This window comes from Gopherus evgoodei, chromosome 1, assembly GCF_007399415.2.
Source record: "Gopherus evgoodei ecotype Sinaloan lineage chromosome 1, rGopEvg1_v1.p, whole genome shotgun sequence".
NCBI classification, from domain to species: domain Eukaryota; kingdom Metazoa; phylum Chordata; order Testudines; family Testudinidae; genus Gopherus; species Gopherus evgoodei.
In genome coordinates this window covers 154287040-154303144 of record NC_044322.1, presented here as the reverse complement: position 1 = coordinate 154303144, position 16105 = coordinate 154287040, and positions in this window count along the sequence as shown.

Below are 16105 nucleotides of genomic sequence, written 5' to 3'. Positions count from 1 at the left end.
CTGATTGATTCAGCTATATTCACCTCCTGGACCAGACCCTGTGCTCCATTTAAGACTAAATCAAGAACTACCTCTCCCATGGCTTCCAGGTGTAGCTCCTCCTTTCTCAAAAAGTTCTCCAGTTCCCAATAAACCTAAATCCTTCCAATACCATTGTCTCATCCATGCACTGAGACCTGTAGTCTGCCTGTCTAACTGGCCCTGTGCATGGAACAGACAGCATTTCAGAGAATGCTATCATGGAAGTCCTGGACTTTAATCTCTTATCTAGCAGTCTAAATTTGGCCTCCAGGACCTCTCTCCTATCTTTCCCTATGTGATTGTTACCTACATGTACCAGATCACAGGCTCCTCCCCAGTGCTGCACATAAATCTATCTAGATGTCTCAAGAAGCCCACTGCCTTTGCACCTGGCAGCCAATTCACCATGTGGTTCTCTTGGTCATCACCAATCCAAATATCTATATTTCTAATAATAAAATCTCCCATTCCTATTACTTGTCTCTCTCCTGGAAGGGTATCCTCAGTGCAGGAGGATTCCATGACATTATCTGGAAGGAGGGTCCCAACTATTGGAGCATTGCCCTCCACTCCAGCTTGATTTTCTTCCCCAAAACATTCCTCCTCCTCAACAGCACCAAAGCTGTCAGACTGGGTGTGGGTCCGTTCTACTATATCCTGGAAAGTCTTCGCTAAGTATCTGTCTCCTCTAGCTCCTCCAATTCAGCCACTCTGGTCTCAGGAGCCCGTACTACATCACTGAGGGTCATGAGTTGCTTGCATCAAATGCACACATATGTCACCTGCCCACAACAGAGGTAATCATACATGCTGCATTGTGTGCAATAAACTGGATAGTCACCAGTCTGCTGCTGGACTTCTGCCTGCTTTTTTACTCTTGCAGAGTTTGTTTGATTGTTCTTTGTTTTTTCGGGGTTACTGGCATTATGGCCTAAGTGTATTAGGTGTATATGATGCTCCCGCTCCCTAAACAGCCTATTTCCTGCTCTTGTTCCCTTGCTTCTCTGTTTTCCGTGTGTGTGTGTGTGTGTGTGTGTGTGTGTGTGTGTGTGTGTGTGTGTGGTCAGGGCCAGTGCAACCATTCAGGCAACCTAGGTGGTTGCCTAGGGTGCTGGCATTTGGGGGGCGCCATTTTCTTCAGCAGCAACCGCGGCAGCCTCGGTCACTGCCAGCATTTAGATGGAGGGAGCTGGGGCAGGGGAGCATGGGGAGGGCCGCCTGCAGCAAGTAAGGGAGAAGTGAAGCAGCCACGCCATGCTTGGGGAGGAGGCAGGGCAGGGGTGAGCTGCTTCACTTCTCCCCCCACCCAGGTTTGCGGTGCCAATCAGATTAGGCACCGCAAGCCTGGGAGGTGGGAGAAGTGAAGCAGCGAAGGCATGCTTGGGGTGCTCGTGGCTTGTGTGCAGAGCAGGGGTGAGCTGGGGCTGTGAGGGGTGCCTCAGGGTGGAGGGTGGGGAGTGGGGAGCTTGCGGCACCAGTCAGCTTAGGCATCACAAGCCTGGAAGGCGGGAGAAGAGAAGCAGCAAAGGCGTGCTCAGGGTGCTCGTGCACGGAGCAGGGGTGAGCTGGGGCGGTGGGGGATGCCTCAGGGTGGAGAATGGGTAGCTGCTGCAAGGGAGGTGCCTCAGAGCAGAGGGAGGGAGCTGCTGCAGGGGGTGGGCTCCTCAGGGTGGGGCCGCAGCAGGGTGGAGGGTGCAAGGTGGAAGTTTAGCCTAGGGCGCGAAACATCCTTGCACCGGCCCTGTGTGTCGTGTACTGGATACATGCAGAAGGCACAGATGGAGATGGCACCCTGGCAGAGACGGTCATTAACTTTATCCCTGCACAGGGCTCAGGCTGCGCCTGCTGTCCAAGCACTAGGGAGATGGGCGCAGAGCCAGAGGGGTAAGGAGCGGCAGAAGGCAGGGTGTGCACAGAACCGGGGGGCATTTGGGGAGTATTCGGCAGCTACAGAGTGTCCATTGGGGAGCAAGGTGTGTGTCTTGCAGGAGGTACAGCTCTGTGTGGGAGCCCAGGGGTGTTGTGGGGAGTGTCTGTCAGGTGTACAAGGGGTGTTTGGGGGGGAGTGGCTGTGGCTCTGAGGGTGTCTGTGAGGGGATGCCTGGGGGGTGTTTATGGGAGGTGTCTGTGGGGATGTGTTGTGGGGGGTACGTGGTGTGTCTGGGAAAGGCTCAGATGTGGGGGCCTGGAGCCGGCTGCGCGCGGTGAACGCGAGGGCTTGTGGCGCGGGCGGCAGCACCTTCCTCCTCCTCCCGCTGCAGCCGGGCTGGGCGCATGATGGTGTCGGCTCCCACCCCCCGGAGCACCCTCCGCCACCGCCTCGGCTGCACCACAGCCAGCCCCGCCCGGGGGCCGGCTGCACGCGCTTCCCGTCCGGCTGCTGCCACGCGCTCGCTCAGCCCGCTGCAGCGCCTAAAGGGTTAATTCCTTCCCCACCACCCCCAGGAGAAGAGGGGGCACGGGCCCAGCTCTGTGCATGCCCTGCCCTCTGCAGCTCCTTACCTCCCTGGCTCTGTGCACATCCTGAGCCCATCTCCCTGGTGCCTGGGCAGCAGGCGCAGGCTGAGCTCTGCATGGATAAAGTTAATAACATTGGTCCCTGCCAGGGCGCCATCTCTACCAGTACAGTTGCTCTGCCAGGCATCGGGGCACCTCCCCCTCCCCGCCCTGGTGCGTCACTGACCCAGCTCAGAGGGGGGCTATCTTTCCTTAACTGCAGTAGCACCAGTCTCAGACGTTCAAAAATCACGAATCAGGCCCCTCCTCAATCATAAACTTGATGAAAAATCACGAGATTTGAAAAAAAAAAAAAGTAATGAATTGTGGGGTTCCTTCAATTTGCTCTTTGAGTCCTGAGCTGTTGCGCTGCACTTGTCAAATTTTCAAGCTTTTTTCAGTCATGGGGGCCAGACAATTTTGTTCATGAATGCTGAGGCTTTAGGGAAAACGCCAAATATCACAATACTTAGCACTACTGCGATTGCCAGCTCTGGAAGCTAGGTGCTTCCCATATCCTCCAGTAATAATGGCTCTATTTCTGTTCATCTACTTATACCGCCCTCATCACCTTAGTGTCTGCTCCTTATATTAATGCTCAAAGCTGCCCCGTTTACAAAATGCGAAAGTATTAGACCCCTTTTGCTGATGGGGATCTGAGGGTATATCTACACAGCAACTAGACAGCCACAGCTAGCCCATGCTAGCCAACTTGGGCTGGTGGGGCTAAGGCTGTGGGTCTGTTTTATTGTTGTGTAGACTTCCCTTCTGTGCTGGAACCCAGGCTCTAGCACCCTGTGAGGTGGGAGGATCCTAGAGCCTGGGCTCTAGCCCAAGACCAGAAGTCCACACAGCAATAAATCCAGGGTATAGACATACCCTGAGGCTTGGAAAGATGAAGGGCTAGGTCTGCAAAGGGAATTAAGCATTGCAGTACTTCATGGGAGAATGCCTGTTTTGAGAATGCTGTGGGGGATTAGGTGTGAGTGAGGGTGCAGAGCAGCTTGTTAGCTGTGTGGCAGGATCGGGTGGGTTTGGACATGCCCACTGGCAGAAATTTAGGCACCTAGAGTGTTAGGTGGCAATAGCGTGTTGGTTGTGAGAATGTCAGTCGTGCCTAAATCCAATTTAGAGCTACATCCACAAAGGGCTAAATATTGCATTTAGACACCTTTTGTATCTTTGTGGTTCTGCTCTAACTAATTTGTCCAAACTATTGGCCAGAGATGGGAATTAAACTCAATTTTTTTAGGGGATTATAGCAGTGTTTTAAGCACAAGACTATCATTCCTCTCCTTATGTTTATGCAGTCCCATATGCTGTGTAACTCAGCTAAAGACAATGGTGTTGCACAGATGTCATGAAAGGTGTACATTTGGCCTTGAGATTATTTAGTGATGACGATGATGATGATGTGTGGGAAGGAAAGAATTCAGCTTGATTTTCTAATTCCAGGGTGAGTTTGCAGGGGTACAGCATGGAACCACTACATAAATCCTTCAAGTATTAGGAAAGTAGTAATATATTACCATTTTTTGAGTGGGTAAACTGAGGCACACAGCAGTTGCATAAGTAGTTCATAGTCACTGGAAACGTATGGCAGAGCTGGGAATAGAGACCATTGTACTGCACTCTCAGCCCTGTGTTTTAGCAAAAAGACCTGAATTCATATTATGGTCTTTGTTCCATGCTCTAAAACAATACACTATTATAAACACTGCAGTAACATGTCACACTGTACACTTAATCACACAGTCATCTTCCATCACTGTCCATGGCTCTATCGTGAGGATCCAGGAGCGGTGCCAGGGTTTTGGGCGCCCTAGGCAGGGGTCCTTCCGCGCTCCCGGCAATTCTGCAGCGGGGGGGGGTCCTTCCGCGTTCCCGGTCTTTGGGGCACTTCGGCAGCGGGTCCCGGCGTGAGTGAAGGATCCGCCGCAGAATTGCTGCCACTGACCCAGAGTGCGAAAGGACCCTCCACTGCCGAATTGCCGCCCTCCCAAATCCTGGTGCCCTAGGCAACCGCCTAGGTCACCTAAATGGAAGCGCCGACCCTGTGAGGATCCACAAACAACATGGTTAGCGTGTCATTTTAAAGCACTGCTGCTAGATCCCTACGTGTCTTGCAGCAGTTCATACTATGCTTGACATTTTGCAGGCATTTGATTTCAATGCACACTTTGCAAGAAGGGAAGAAACACGAAGGAACAGAACACAGTTTTATGTGTGGAGTATTAAGGGGAAGTGAGGACAGCAGGTCCAAAAATTCCAGTGTTTGTAGCCCATTTAGCTTCTCTCTTCAGGGCTCGTTTGAAATCCTCCCACAGAAAGATGTCTGCCCAGAAACTTCAGTGTCACACACAAATAAGAGCTATTGCATATCCTTCTCTCAGATTGTAAAATATGTGGGTAGATAACAGCACCTAGAAAGTTTTTCATCTTTTTAAATGGGTGCACAAAGTACACAGGATAAAACCTTTTTTTGATGTTGAATCTGAAAGTTGGTTCTCTGGTAAATTAAAAAAAACCTTTCCTTTTACTATCACTTTGAGAACGGCTGCCAAAAGAAAAGCAGGTAAAGACTTTCACTTGTCTAGTGTGTTGATCTTTACAACTCATGAGTTCAACACTAATGAGTTATGGGTTGGCCCACGAAAACATAATGTGTAAATTAGGAATTTAATGATGTGTAAGATTAAAAGCTGTGCAGGGTTGCATTTATTTAAGGCTGCCATCTTGTGTTCAAAGAGGAATTACTTTATCAGACAATGTCCCTTTCACTAGATTTAAATTGATTCTGTTATGCATGTTATGGAGGATATTCAAATGCCTGAGAGTGCTGGCTGATAATATTTCCCACTGCATGTCCTCTCTGTTCCTTTCTTAGCTGCCTCACATAAGCAAAACATACTGTAAGGATATGGCTACGCTTACAGCTGTACAGCGCTGGGAGTTACAGCTGTCTTCATACAGCTGTGTAGGGAAAGTGCTGCAGTGTAGCCACACTGACAGCTACCAGCGCTGCAGGGTGGCCACATTTGCAGCATTTGCAGCGCTGTTGGGAGTGGTGCATTATGGGCAGCTATCCCACAGAGCAGCTCGTCCCATTTTGGAGCCGTGGGTTGTGGGAAGGGGACGGAAGGGTGCGGGTCATTCCGCTTCCTGTTCCAACGCTCCGTGGTGCATCGCTTCACATCCCAGCAGTCACTGTTTTTCCTTCCACTTTTGGCGCCATTGTGAGTCTCCCAATGGTTTCTGTGCAGAGCGATTTCTGTGGGAAATGGAGCCCGAGCTGCTGAGGACTTTGCTGATGAGTGTCGCCAGCACATCACTTTTGGCAGCTGAGCTATTCCTTCAGCTCCAAAGTGACAGTGAGGAGTCCGATGATGATATCGAGTCACCTGACGCGTATGACACTAAATTGCTTGTGGCAGTCACGGAAATGCTCAGCACCGTGGAACGCCGCTTTTGGGCTCAGGAAACAAGCACTGAGTGGTGGGATCACATCATCATGGAAGTCTGGGATGACAATTAGTGGCTGCAGAACTTTCGGATGAGAAAAGCCACTTTCATGGGACTGTGTGAGGAGCTCGCCCCCACCCTGCAGCGCAAGGACACAAGGTTGAGAGCTGCCCTGCCAGTGGAGAAGCAGGTGGCTATTGCAGTCTGGAAGCTGGCAACTCCAGACAGCTACCGATTGGTCGCGAACCAGTTTGGAGTGGGAAAGTCGACTGTTGGAATCTTGTTGATACAAGTTTGCAGGGCCATTAATCGCATCCTGCTAAGAAGAACCGTGACTCTGGGGAACGTGCAGGACATTCTGGATGGCTTTGCACAAATGGGTTTCCCTAACTGTGGAGGGATGATAGATGGGACGCATATTCTTATTCTGGCACCACTTCACCTAGCATCCGAGTACATTAATCGGAAGAGGTATTTCTCTATGGTTCTCCAGGTGCTTGTGGATCACCGTGGGCATTTCATTGACATTAACACAGGCTGGCCTGGAAAGGTGCATGATGTACGCATCTTTTGGAACAGTGGCCTGTTCAGGAAGATGCAGGCCGGGACTTTTTTCCCAGACCAGAAGATCACAGTAGATGCCCATTGTGATCCTTGGAGACCCCGCTTACCCGTTAATGCCTTGGCTCATGAAACCATATACAGGGAAGCTTGACAGCAGCAAGGAACGGTTCAACTACAGGCTGAGCCGGTGCCGAATGACTGTGGAGTGTGCTTTTGGCCGTTTAAAAGAGTGCTGGCGATCTCTGTATGGGAAGCTAGACTTGGGGGAAAGCAGCATCCCTGCGGCTATATCCGCGTGCTGTACCCTCCATAATATTTGTGAAGGGAAGAGTGAAACATTCAGTCAGGAATGGACCTCCGAGGTTCAACATCTGGAGGCTGAATTTGCACAGCCAGAGAGCAGGCTACTAGGGAGGCCTAGCACAGGGCTACGAGGATTAGGGATGCCTTGAGGGAGGAATATGAGGCTGAAAACCAACAGTAATGTTTGGTGCCTTGACCAGGAGTGAAGTGCAGTGGTTACAATGTTAGTAGGAATCTGTTTTTCCTAAGCTGATTTGCAGTGCCTGTTTCTTTCCTGGGCTATGGTATCTTTCACTTTCTGCAATAATAAAGACTGTTTTCAAAGCCAAGAATTCATTTATTGAAAAGAAAATAACTTTCTTGACAGACACACAACATTTTGGGAACCTAAAAGGGCAGAGGAGTGGGGTGGTGAACTGTACAGTCACAGGTTTGAATGTGTCCTGTCTGGAGTGCTATGCAATGACTGCTGCACTTCAAGATGCCTATACTGCATGATGATGGGGGTTGAGTGCAGAAGGTAAGGGTCGTAGTTCTCAGGGCTGGTTGGTGAATGTACAGGTGTTGGGGGCAGCTGCTGGTGGTAAGAACCTGGATGCTGGGGAAGGGGGTTTGGAGCTGACATTGGGGCACAAGGGAAAGAGCTTTGGGATGGGGGGGGGGCAGCACGGTAGTACTCTGCCTGCATGGCTACGAGTGACTGGATAGAGTCCGCTTGGCACACCAGGATGCTTATCAGCTGTTTTGTGCTTTTCTTCTTAGCAGCTGTGTTTCTCTGGCGGAGCCTGCTTTCCCTTTCCCTCCAGTCCTGCAGTTTTTTACGCTCTCTGGCAGAGTGATCCATAACTGCTTTCAGCATGTCTTCTTTGCTTTTTCGCGGCTTCTTCCTGAGGTTTTGTAGCCTCTGAGCAGTGGATGATACGGGCAGTCGAGTAGTCAAGGACTCTTTTGGAAATGCAAAAATGGCAACAGTTAACAGAGGCAGCATTGTTTATAATCTCACCCAGACAGTTATTCCCACACAGTGAAGGAGTTTACAGTCTTCGCTTTAGCATACTTTTCCCATACCAAACAGAGCGCACATAACCCACAGGAGCCACGAAATGGTGAGTAAGGGGAACTGTGCGTTGGGGAAAGCATAATGCTGCAGGGAGCACCTACAGTGAACAGTCTCCCAACATTTTCCACAGAAGTTAATCCTGGAAGCTATCTTGCTGCTGTGGGTCACCTGGGAAGGGGGAATGATTGCTACAGGGCTGTGCTGAGGTTTCTGTGCATTGGGGAAAGCAAACTGCTGCAGGGAACACCTACAGTGAACAGTCTCCCAATATTTTCCACAGCTGCTTACCGGGAACCTGCTCCTCTGCTTGTCCTTCACCAAGTACCGGCTGCTGCGACTGGCTACCTTCCTCCTGGCATGAGAAGAGCTCCTGGCTGCATGCCTCCTGGGACTCTGGGGTGTCTCCCTCCACCCCAGTACCCTCACTCTCGGTTTCCTCTCCCTCCTCCCCCTCCCACTTCCCCTGCTCCTCCTCCTCTCCCCCTCCCCCCCCACTCTGAAGTGTCCATCGTGGTCGTCAGACTGGCAGTGGGGTCACCCCCAAGTATAGCATCCAGCTCCTTGTAAAAACGGCAGGTCGTGGGGGCAGCACCGGAGCGGCGGTTTCCCTCACGGGCTTTGCAATAGGCACTCCGCAGCTCCTTCACTTTAACCCTGCACTGCACTACGTCCCAGTCATGGCCCCTTTCCAGCATGGCCTTTGATATCTGCCCATAGGTATCGTAATTCCTACGGCTGGAGCGCAGCTGTGACTGCACAGCTTCCTCACCCCAAACACTGATGAGGTCCAGCAACTCGCCATTGCTCCATGCTGGGGCTCGTTTGGCGTGTGGAGGCATGGTCACCTGGAAAAATTCTGATTGCACTCTACACCTGGCTGAGTAAACAGGAAGGGGCATTTAAAGGGTGGGTCACCTGAGGCCAGGGCAGTAGTGTGTGAACTGATGAGCAGAGTGGCTGAACAGGCATTCTGGGATACCTCCGAATACGCTGGAGGCCAATTACAGCACTTTTGGTGGCCACACTGGCGGAGCAGCGTTGCATCACCAGCGCTGCAATCGTTATTCCCCAGGCAGAGCAGGAGTACAGCCAGTGCTGCAGCCAGGGAGATACAGCGCTGTATGTGCCTTGCAAGTGTGGACGGTGAGTAAGTTGCAGCGCTGTAAACCCACCACCAGCGCTGCAACTCTCCAGTGTAGCCATACCCTAAGAGTGTTAATGGCTTCACCATAACTTGCAAAGGAATAGACTATGGGGATCTTTTCGGCCATGAATTTGCGCAAAGGAAAGTCAAGATCTTGTACAAGAGATGTAGACAAGAAATGCAAAAATTACATTTGTTTTCCACATTTTACTTTGTTTCCAGGTGTATAGTTGCTAACTCTTCCCAAACCCCAAAAGTACAGTCCCCTCCAAACAAACTAGGTAAACCTATAGGCTAGAACTATACACCTCTACATTAATCACTGTGATGCATTTGAAGTTCTAGTTTTATACAGGGTGACATCACAGCATCACTTGGTAAACCAGAAATCCTAGTTCTTGAGCCATTTTTTGCTGACTTAGGTAACTGACGTGAGTTCATTTGGCACTGAGTCAAGCAGGTGTGCTCTAACTCACGGAGATGGTGAAGGGAACCTGTGTGGGAAGAACTAGAGATGTTCTGTAAGCCTGGAGGAAAGTTTCAGGTTACATAACTCCTTCTTGATACAACAAAGAAAAAGAAGGAAGATGGGTGGGTGTCCACTTTATTTGTACGGACATGCTGGAGAATGACTCTAGTCTGATCTGAGACTACATATGTAGCAAAGTTTTAAATACAAGCAAGGGTGGGTTTACTATAAAAGTGATTTTAATAGCTGTCTTGGATAGATTTTCATATGGCTTGTCTTAAATTGTAATATCTTTGGAGCAGGGACCATGTCTTCATAGGTATTTTTACAGGGCCTAGCACAATAAAGCTCTGCAGTCAGGGGCGGCTCCAGGCCCCAGCACGCCATGAGCGTGCTTGGGGAGGCATGCCGTGGGGGGCGTTCTGCTGGTCGCCGGGAGGGTGGCAGGCAGGCCGCCTTCGGCTGCTTGCCTGCGGAGGGTCCGCTGGTCCCCATGGCTCCACCGAAGCAGTGGGACCAGCGGATTCTCCAGAGGCACGCCTAGGTGAGGTTGACCACAGCCGCGGGATCGGCGACCGGCAGAGCGCCTCCCGCGGCATGCCGCCGTGCTTGGGGAGGCAAAATGTCTAGAACCTCCCCTGTCTACAGTCTCTGGGCACTATTTCAATAGAAATATTAAATGAGGCATATGTGCATATATATACGCCCCCCCCATTTAATATTTCTACTGAAATAGCATGTTTGTGCAGTGCAGAGAATGTGTGGAGAATATATATATACACACACTTTCCATATATAATACGTTCATATAGTTCATACTACTGTTTATTTTTATAACCTACTATTATTTTTACTTTGTAGTTCTAAGTGCTACAGATTTCAAAAGTTTTATTCTTATTTCTATAACCTTGTGACTGTTGTTTTACAGGAAATCTTATGTGGGAGAGATTTAGTCTAAAAAGCCCTTGATAACATTGTTGTTATTTATTTGTATTATGGTAGTGGCCCCAGCCAAGGGTTCCCACACCTGCTTGGCATTGTACAAAGACACTAATCTGTTACAGTTAGCACGGGATGCTGGTAAGGGGGTCAGAGAGGCAACACTTTGCCTTGAGTAGCTTATACAAAGAAGAGATTTGGTGGTAAGGTAAATAAGTCTAGATTATGGCCTCTGGGAAAAATCTCCAATAGTTGCTGTGTTTGTGTTTGGCTAGAAGAAGCTGGTCCCAACACCTATGACATATAAAAGACAGAAATAACCAAAACATTCCATCTATTTTCTTTTGCTATCTCCTAAAGGTATCCATTGGAAATTTAAGGAGAAGTGAACACATCTCATGGACAGAGGTCATCCACTCCACTTGCAAGAATAGTGTGAAATCCTGTTCTGAAGCTGCATGGCAAGATGCTTTCTGCACTTTAGTCATTGACTGGGCACCTCTCCCAATGCCAGTGTGTGTGATTGTAGCGCCATTGCATCTTTTTAACAGGATAAAACTATTTAGCATGTTTCTGGCTGATATTTTTACAGCAGAGGTTTCTGCCATGAGCTCCAGACAATTTACGTAGAATAATAAAAGCTCCTCTCAGGATCACTTTGAGCTCTTCAGTCTAACAAATTGGCATATGACTGTCATCAAATCTGGGGAGAACTCAAGTGTCACAGCTGAGTCCAAGGCTTCCATTTGGTTCAAGCACCAGAGCAAATTACAGAATTCTTCCTTGTTTTCTGATGGCAGGGATATTTGATGATCATAATGCTGTGAGAACCTTCCCTGTCGGTCTTTGCTCACAGAATATTACAGTTCCATGGCTGTGTAGGAGAAGAAACATGACAAGGTTCCCTTCACATGTGGAACTGTTCTGATGTTTCATAGATAATGTTTTATTTTAAACTTTAAAAAGTTTTGTGCCAGAGAAGAGAGAAGCAAACAAAAACATATCGATTGATGTTTCTAACATAACATGGTGTAAGGAGACCTAGGGTGAAATCCTGGCCTCATTGGATATGTCTACTCTGCAATTAAAAACCTGCAACTGGCCTGTGCCAGCTGACTCGGCCTTGAAAGGCCTGGGCTAAGGAGCTGTTTAATTGTGGTGTAGATATTCCAGTCAGGCTGCAGCCCCAGCTCTGGGACCCTCTCACCTCGCAGGGTCCTACAGCCTGCAATTGAACAGCCCCTTAGCCCAAACCCCGCATGCCTGAGCCATGAGTATTTAACTGAAGTGCAGACATACCTATAGACTTTACTTAGAATTTTGCCACTGACTTCAGTGTGGCCAGAATTTCATGGTCTGGGATTTTTAAAGTGTCAGTGATGTGTTTATAACAAACTTTGGATTGAGTTTTTCTATTGGCTCACATTGATTTTATTTTTTAACATCTGTAATATTGCTACTGTTGGAAATTGAGGAAAGAAGAAAAACAAATAATTTTGTCCCTGCCCTGGCTGTAAAATAAAAGCTTTTAGCAAGCATGAAAACAAGCAGAACTTTACGGCCATTCATTATAGGGCCAGATTCTGATACCCTTATTTATGAGGAATGCTGCCTCATTTCACAAGTAGATCCTTTGAACCCAATGGGGCCACTCATAGAGCAATACTCAATTTGTGTATATGTATCATAATCTGGTCCATAATTAGGGTCACATCAAGAACCAAATATAAGTCTGAACCATTTTTTTGTAGCAAGGCATTCTCTCCCACATAATGATATGACTGAAAAGACCATACTTTTGTCTGCCACTTTAAGACATCTAAAGTGTTTTATTTTACTTCAAAATACTTATGAACTGCTACAGTGTTTTCCAAATACAATATAAAGCGATGTTAGCAAGCATTCCTTTGGTGTGTTGCACATTATAGTGAACTCATTCTTGAGCCAACCCCACTCCCCGCACATCATTTTCATGTATGGATATTAATTTATGTGTTCACTTGAATACAAACTCTCTCTGTCTCTGTAAGTTATAGAAGCAATCATCCAAGGATGATCAGAAAAGCCTAAAGTCAATACTGGTGTCATAATTTCATACTCTCATCTGAGATGCCAAATAGTGGCTCTTTTAGATGAGAAGTGGGAGTGTGAAAATACTCCCCTCTTCAGAATGGCAGACTTCATTTCTCTATAAAATATATTTATGTTTTGAAATAAGAAGTGGCTAGCCTGGCAGAAGAACAGTGGGGATTTAAGTCTCTTGGGAGGGCTGCAGCAGCATGCTCAGATCCAGATGAAAAAGAGCACCAGAAGCTTTCAGGCAGGGATTCCTCTCATTCACAAGGTGTCTTGTACAGTGCCTGGCACAATGAGGCACCCCGCTCTCAGTTGAGGCTTCTGGGTGCTACTGTAGTACAACTAAATAATGATGGTGAGTAACAACTCTTCATCTGCCCTGCCTCAATCATGTGAATCTCCCTACCTGATGAATGTGAAGAAACACTTCGTAGATGTTTTGGGGCCCCTGATTTCACAGCAATTGTCCATTAGCTAAACTTGGCTATTGCTTGGACAGCTTAGTGCTCCCTCCTGAGCAGCTTTTATACTACACACTTTTGGTACCTTGCCTGAATGTATCTTTTGGTGCGTTTCCCAAGGTAAAACACAACCCTCTAGGAATAAAGAGCAGTAAGTATTACCTGGGGTGACATTCAGGCCGACTCTACACTGAGGGTGGGGAATTGATCTAAGATACACAACTTCAGCTATGAGAATAGTGTAACTGAAATTGACATATCTTAGATCGAATTAAAATCACTTATTTTGCGTCCTCGCGGTGCGGCTCCCCCATCAACTTTGCTTCCATCTCTCGCCGAGCTGGAGTTCAGCAGTGGATGGGAGAGTGACTGGGGATTGATTTATCGTGTCTACACTACATGCGATAAATTGATCCCCAATAGATCGATCGCTACCCGCCGATCCGGCAGGTAGCATAAACATATTCTCAGTTAGTATAAATCCTTTTACAGACCATGTAAAACAACATACAATGCAACCACCACCCATTTAATTTGATTTGTATAGCAGTGTGGTAAGGTCAACCACCACAGCACCCCTGTGTAGCCCACAATGACATCACTCGCCCTACCTCAGTTTCCCCAGGGATATTTAATGAGACAGAGATTAACCCTCCTTGCCTCAGTGCTTTCAGCTATAGCCTATCTTCCTTTTAGCAAGGTTGTGGGCAGGCAACCATCTCAGTCAGTATCCTCAGGCAGGTCACTGACAAGCTTAAATAATAGCATCAAAGGAAACATAAAACAAAAGGGTCTTCCACCCTCCTGGGCCACCCTTCCACCCAGTCTGGTTTCCTCCCAGGCTTGCTCCTTCGTCCCTTGGCCATCTCCGTAGCCTGCCTCAGGAGCCTCTTCCACTCCCAGGAGACAGTGACAGAAACTCTCCTTCCCCCAGCTCTTCCAGCCTTTTAGGGAAATCACCCATCTCCTTTCCGCTGAGCCTAATAACTGACCTAAGCCAGCTCATCCTCAACTGTCAGGATGAGCTGGGGTGGAGTGGAATTGTAGCTGATGCATCACAGGCCAGGCTCAGCCTAGCTCCCTACCTTTGACAAATGAGCAACAAAAACAAAACAAAAACATTGGAGGAATGGGGAGAGAGAAGGATTAGCCCCATTTCACTCTCTTTACTTTCTTTTCCTCCATACTTAGCTCTTAAAGGCCATGGAGACCACAGTATGTGAGGGAAAGATTGGCCCTCTTCTGAATTTAGCACTGTCACTTCAGGCCCTGGCTGGTTGCTCTTGAGAGACACACCAGTTCTTTCTCCTTGCTCCCCAGGTCCACTGCAAACCTACATCCTGCCACCCAAGGAGCTAGGCCCACAGCCACAAAGGTATTTAGGTTTCTCATTTCCAGCATAAACACCTTTGTGGATCTAGACCCTTGTATCTAATTCAGATTCCCAAACTTGAATGTGTGAGCCTCTATGACTGCTTGCTAGGCTGGTGCTATGTAGTAGTTTTAGCCCCAGCGTCCCAGCTGTGCTATTTGTTAGTTCAGAGCTCACCGCAGTACTTTGCTATAATCAAATAATTTTGGATTCATAGACTCTGGGACTGGAAGGGACGTCGAGAGTTCATCGAATCCAGTCCCCTGCCCTCATGGCAGGACCAAATACTGTCTAGACCATCCCTGATAGACATTTATCTAACCTACTCTTAAATATCTCCAGAGATGGAGATTCCACAACCTCCCTAGGCAATTTATTCCAGTGTTTAACTACCTTGACAGTTAGGAACTTTTTCCTAATGTCCAACCTAAATCTCCCTTGCTGCAGTTTAAGCCCATTGCTTCTTGTTTTATTGTTAGAGGCTAAGGAGAACAAGTTTTCTCCTTCCTCCTGATGACACCCTTTTAGATACCTGAAAATTGCTATCATGTCCCCTCTCAGTCTTCTCTTTTCCAAACTAAATAAACCCAATTCTTTCAGCCTTCCTTCATAGGTCATGTTCTCAAGACCTTTAATCATTCTTGTTGCTCTTCTCTGGACCCTCTCCAATTTCTCCACATCTTTCTTGAAATGCAGTGCCCAGAACTGGACATAATACGCCAGTTGAGGCCTAACCAGTGCAGAGTAGAGCGGAAGAATGACTTCTCGTGTCTTGTTTACAACACACCTGTTAATGCATCCCAGAATCACGTTTGCTTTTTTTGCAACAGTATCACACTGTTGACTCATATTTAGTCTGTGGTCCACTATGACCCCTAGATCTCTTTCTGCCATACTCCTTCCTAGACAGTCTTTTCCCATTCTGTATGTGTGAAACTGATTGTTCCTTCCTAAGTGGAGCACTTTGCATTTGTCTTTATTGACAATTCCACTTCATCCGGTTTACCTCAGACCATTTCTCCAATTTGTCCAGATCATTTTGAATTTTGACCCTGTCCTCCAAAGCAGTTGCAATCCCTCCCGGTTTGGTATCATCTGCAAACTTAATAAGCGTACTTTCTATGCCAACGTCTAAGTCGTTGATGAAGATATTGAACAGAACCGGTCCCAAAACAGACCCCTGCGGAACCCCACTTGTTATACTTTTCCAGCAGGATTGGGAGCCATTAATAACTACTCTCTGAGTACGGTTACCCAGCCAGTTATGCACCCACCTTATAGTAGCCCTATCTAAATTGTATTTGCCTAGTTTATCGATAAGGATATCATGCGAGACCGTATCAAATGCCTTACTAAAGTCTAGGTATACCACACCCACCGCTTCTCCCTTATCCAGAAGTCTCGTTATCCTATCAAAGAAAGCTATGATGGATGATACAATGTTACCCCACTGAAGAAATTGGTTTATTTACATAGAGCTTGTGTGGAATAAACAGGGGATAGGACTTACCAATAGATCTTTAACATAAGCCAAATTTCCTAACAACCAGTTCGTGGGGGAACATCTTGGACTTTAGACAGATTAGACACATGGATAGAATCTACACAAGAGATGCCAAATTTAGTAACAGCAGAGGGATTTATTTTAAGTAAAACAATGCTAAGTTGTGTCTCTCCAGGGTGGTGAGAGGTGTGTTGGTACACTAAGTTGCTTTGAATAACACAAACTATTAAGTGC